We start from the raw sequence: 6,198 nt of genomic DNA on the forward strand, positions 1-6,198 counted from the left end.
GAAACCTTTGACTCAGATATAATGTGTTGTGAGACACGTGTGGCTCCTGAGCCACTGTCTGTGAATCACAGCATTCGGTAATGTCCATGACCCACACATTGGATTCCAACTCACTGTTCATCTAAGACCTGAAGTCAGGATAGCTAATAATTTTTTGACAGCTCCATTACATGTGTGTGTCACAGGTCGTCTCTAGAAACCAGACATAACCACAGTTAATGCCTTTTATACATTCATCATTTGCTAGAGGGCATTGAAAACTGAATAACCTGGCGCAAATTTGTCCACGTTTGCTACCTCACGGTCCGATTTTGAGTGCGCATGCATTGGCACCATCTCCTTCCAGGTAACAAATTAACAAAATCCAGGAAATTAAACCATTCACATGGGTTGCTGATTGGCAGAGCTAACTCGAAAAAAAAATTACTCTAAATTTTGCGTTATGGATAGCTTTTTTTCTCTAAAGAGTGATACATGTGCCAGAAATGGCTGCCCCTGCTTCCTCCTCTGGATGCTTCTGAATTGAAGATTCACTTGTCCTCCTCCAAAAGGTCCAGGTGGTGGTACCAAATGAGAAGGAGGGGAAGAGGGACTGTAGGAGAGTTAATATCAATAAAAGCTGAACAGGAGCTAAGAGCATGAACTATGAGAGGCTGAAAACAGAGCAAGAACTATGAACTAGGGGACTCAGAGCTAAGAGGGAAGTGGCAAATAACGTGAACTGTGACACTATGAACTATGTGGAATGTTGTTTGTCTGTGTTTTATTGTGTTATGGTGTGATGATATCTGTGCATTCCTGGATTATCCCTTTGTGTTACACATTTCACTGTTTTTTCCTTTGCTACCTAACCTGGCCTGTCTCTCCAATGTGATGTTTGTGTATTTTATGTATGGTCAGCAAGGTCTGTCGTCTCAGTTGTGGGTAATTCACCTCATCTCATCTCATCTCATCTCATCTCATCATTATCTGTCCTCCAGGGAGTCAATTATGGTTAATTAGGTTAATTATGATCAGTGTTGGGACTAACGCTTTATTGATGTAAAGCCAGAAAAGCAGAAAAAAAGGTTCCAGCGGAATTCCGAACATTCAGGAACCTTGGCGCATTCCGGAATTCCGAACATTCCGGAACCTTGGCGCATTCCGGAATTCCGAACATTCCGGAACCTTGGCGCATTACGGAATTCCGAACATTCCGGAATTCCAAACATTCCGGAACCTTGGCACAGAATTCCGAACATTCCGGAACCTTGGCGCATTCCGGAATTCCGAACATTCCGGAACTATGGCGCATTCCGGAATTCCGAACATTCCGGAATTCCAAACATTCCGGAACCTTGGCGCAGAATTCTGAACATTCCGGAACCTTGGCGCATTCCGGAATTCCGAACATTCCGGAATGCCGAACGTTCCGAAACCTTGGCGCATTCCGGAATTCTGAACATTCCGGAATTCCGAACATTCTGGAACCTTGGCGCGCAATTCCGACCATTCCGGAACCTTGGCGCATTCTGGAATTCCGAACATTCCGGAATTCCGAACATTCTGGAACCTTGGCGCGGAATTCCGAACATTCCGGAACCTTGGCACAGAATTCCGAACATTCCGGAATTCCGAACATTCTGGAACCTTGGCGCAGAATTCCGAACATTCCGGAACCTTGGCGCATTCCGGAATTCCGGAATGCCAAATATTCCGGAACCTTGGCGCATTCTGGAATTCCGAACATTCCGGAACCTTGGCACATTCCGGAATTCCGAACATTCCAGAACCTTGGCGCATTCCGGATTTCTGAACATTCCGGAATACTGAACATTCCGGAACCTTGGCACGGAATTCCGAACATTCCGGAACCTTGGCGCATTCCGGAATTCCGGAATGCCAAATATTCCGGAACCTTGGCGCATTCTGGAATTCCGAACATTCCGGAACCTTGGCGCATTACGGAATTCCGAACATTCCAGAACCTTGGCGCATTCCGGATTTCTGAACATTCCGGAATACTGAACATTCCGGAACCTTGGCGCATTCCGGAATGCCGAACGTTCCGGAACTATGGCGCATTCCGGAATTCCGAACATTCCGGAACCTTGGCGCATTCCGGAATTCCGAACATTCCGGAACCTTGGCGCATTCCGGAATTCCGAACATTCCGGAACTATGGCGCATTCTGGAATTCCGAACATTCCGGAATTCCAAACATTCCAGAACCTTGGCGCAGAATTCCGAACATTCCGGAACCTTGGCGCATACCGGAATTCCGAACATTCTAGAACCTTGGCGCATTCCGGAATTCTGAACATTCCGGAATTCCGAACATTCCGGAACCTTAGCGCATTCCGGAATTCCGAACATTCCGGAATTCCGAACATTCTGGAACCTTGGTGTGGAATTCCGACCATTCCGGAACCTTGGCGCATTCTGGAATTCCGAACATTCCGGAATTCCGAACATTCCGGAACCTTGGCGCAGAATTCCGAACATTCCGGAACCTTGGCGCGGAATTCCGAACATTCCGGAATTCCGAACATTCCGGAACCTTGGCGCGGAATTCCGAACATTCCGGAACCTTGGCGCATTCCGGAATGCCGAATATTCCGGAACCTTGGCGCATTCTGGAATTCCGAACATTCCGGAACCTTGGCACATTCCGAAATTCCGAACATTCCGGAACTATGGCGCATTCCGGAATTCCGAACATTCAGGAACCTTGGCGCATTCCGGAATTCTTATGTCTGTGTCTAGTCTCCTCTAACTCTAACCCTCAAAGGTTCTCAGTCTTGTTCTTTAAAACCGGAAAAAATTATGGACTTGATCAACTGGCTCCGTAACGAAATTGAAATCCTCCTGGGCCTGGGAGAGTCCGATTGTCCTGCTGAGACGTTTACTGTCGGATACTCGATGGTTGGTTGCGTCCTGTGTCTGCCGACAGTCTCAATTGAGGACATTGAATGACATCTACCAATTCAGAAACATGATAACAGAGTTCTGGATGATTGGAGCCGGCTTGGACCTGGCTTATCGAAGAACAAGAACCGGCTACAGCTGTTCAAAATCCCACAAGGATGGCCGACATGATAGACCAAGATAGGGTCTAACCCTAACCCTAACCCTGGTACTCCAGGCCTCAAGGGCCGGTGTCCTGCAGGTTTTAGATGTGTCCTTGATGCAACACAGCTGATTTAAGTCCCAAATGACCTCTTCAATATGTCTTGAAGTTCTCCAGAGGCTTGGTAATATGTAAACCCTGCAGGACACCGGCCCTTGAGGCCTGGAGTTCGACACCCCTGTAATAGACAATGGGCAGGACTGTGAATACTCAGACTGTGTTTATTAAACCCAATATGGATAACATCTTGGAGAAGCTCATAGCTTTGAAATGGGTAAGATCTTTGAGAAGAAGAATGGGAATTGAGAGAATTGGTGACCAGTGACGGACATTTGACCAACTGTAAAAGTTGGATGCAGCTGTTCACACTAAACATAAACATTCACCGTCTTCACTCATGCAGCTATCGCACTGGCACCAGCTGAAGGCCTGCCAAGGTCAAAGCTGACTGGAACAACAAAAATTCTTCCATGATAAACAGGACTGTTGTCAGCACTCTTTGTCCCTCCTTTAAGGCCCCATGGGTCCACTGGAGACTGTTGTCCTTCGCTTAACTGGGCGTGGTGACACTTTCTCTCAGCTGAACACGGGATACACACACGCACAGACACATGTACACTGATACTGATACACTCTCACCGTCACCCTCCCTTCCCCAAATCCCATGCCTCCTCCCATGCTTACCTCCCATCCGATGTGGACAGCGGATCAGCTGGAGGTGCGATCAAAGATTGCAGCGGTCCCAGATCCAGCTGTGCACACTGGAATGTTGTTTGTCTGTGTTTTATTGTGTTATGGTGTGATGATATCTGTGCATTCCTGGATTATCCCTTTGTGTTACACATTTCACTGTTTTTTCCTTTGCTACCTAACCTGGCCTGTCTCTCCAATATGATGTTTGTGTATTTTATGTATGGTCAGCAAGGTCTGTCGTCTCAGTTGTGGGCAATTCATCTCATCTCATCTCATCTCATCATTATCTGTCCTCCAGGGAGTTAATTATGGTTAATTAGGTTAATTATGATCAGTGTTGGGACTAACGCGTTATTAATGTAAAGCCAGAAAAGCAGAAAAAAAAGCAAAGCTTAAGCTCATCCTGCACAAGCTTTACTTAGCGTTTATTTATTTTATGCTTATTTATTCTATCCTGTTATTCTATTATTAATTTAGACTTTACCTAATATTTATTGATTTTATTCTTATTCATTTTTTAATCTTCTTACTCTATTTATATTTATATTTATATTGTATCCTGTTCTTATTTATTTTATCATTTTACCCTGTATATATCCTATTGTGTCATATCTCCAGTGTTTCCTCAGAGGGCGCTCTCTGCACCGGGGCTGTGATCGACTGTGGCTGCTGGGTCTCTGGGGGTCCTCTCAGCCTGGCTGGGGGGCTCCTTGGCCTCCCTCCTGCTGTGTGCCCAGCCTGGAGGCTGCGGTCTGTGACCGGCTCCCAGTGCAGACGGCTCCCTGTTATAGTGTTTCCTCACTTGGCTCATGCGAGCCCAGCCCAATTTTTACTCTTTAAGTGTGCGCGTGTGTGTATGTGTGTGTGTGTGTGTGTGTGGGGGGGGGGGGGGGGGGGATATGTGTGTATTCACATCATTTATGTTAATGAGAGTGTGGGGAGTGAGTTGGAGGGTGGGGTGGGCTGCTTTTAACTATGTAAAGCACTTTGTGCTACATTTTTTTTGTATGAAAAGTGCTTTATAAATAAAGATTGATTGATTGATTGATTGATTGATTGATTGATTGATTAATCTCTACAACCTTTAAAAAGGCAAACCTGCCGTGCACATATCAAGACCCAAGTCACATCGTCACTTGGCTCTTGGACTATGTATGGGCAGAACTGGAGGATGAAGAGATTTATATTACACCCAAAACTTTTAAAACTATTGACAAAAAACTTCTGAAAGACCTCTACAACACCATGGGCTTTATAGAACGTGTTATAGTTTCAATGGAATTACAAGAAAGTGAAACTGCAAAATGCATTTTGGCTAGTTTAAAAGATCGTCTGGGAAAACCAAAAGCGAAGCGTTCTGCCATTGTCAGGTTCTTTTGCGCACTGGGCAGAGCCATCGCCAAGCCATTCAGACCAAATACTTAGTCACCAACTTTTTTTAATCTTGAAAGAAAGAAACAATCCAGTCTTTCAAGATCAATACACAATTCACACAATTCCTGTATTCCATCTAAATTTTCAGCTCTCCTCTGCCCTCTGTCCCCTTCTCTCCAAACACCTCTCCATCAATTACTTTCTCCCCTCCCTTCTTCATCCCTTTTCTTTTTTCACCTTCACCCCCCAACCAGTCCCGGCAGTTGACTGCCCCTCCTGAGCCTGGTTCTGCCGGAGGTTTCTGCCTGTTTAAAGGCAGTTTTTCCTCCCCACTGTCGCCTAGTGCTTGCTCAGAGGGGATCGTTGGGGTTTTCTCTACCCTTTCTTTTTCCTTCTTTCTATCCCTTCTTTTTCTGCCTTCTACCTTTCCTTTACCCTCTTCTCCCCCCCCCCCCCCTTTCATTTCCTCCATCATCTCTCTACCCTGTGTTTTAAAAAGTGAACACAGGGTAGGGAGATGGGGGGGACAATAAACATAATTTGTTAAATTTAACATGTGTCAGATCAGTGTCTTCATTCAAGAATAATTCATCTTAATTATATCACTTTAAGCATATTTGCACTGCACAAGACACTTACAAATGTGGATTGCACAACACTGGACATTATATTTCTTCATTTCCATTTAATACTTGTACAGCTGCTGTTATTGTGTGTATATATATATTTATATTTCTTCATACATTCTTATATATTTCTATACTGTGTATTGTGTATTTTGTTGTACAGTTATTTTATTTTCAACTTTAATTTATATATTTTATCTTATTCTTTCCCATTTAAATTTACCCTTCATTCTAATTTGTGTTGTACAGTTATTTCATTTTTAACTTTAATTTTTATATTTTATTTTATTCCTTCCTAGTTAAATTTACCCTTTTTAATTTTCATATTTATTTCCTATCTTATTCATAGCCTTTTCTTTTTTCTTTAGGTCATGAGCAGTTGTGTAAGCATTTCAC

This window comes from Rhamphochromis sp. 'chilingali' (assembly GCF_963969265.1).
Source record: "Rhamphochromis sp. 'chilingali' genome assembly, chromosome: 14".
NCBI lineage: Eukaryota > Metazoa > Chordata > Actinopteri > Cichliformes > Cichlidae > Rhamphochromis > Rhamphochromis sp. 'chilingali'.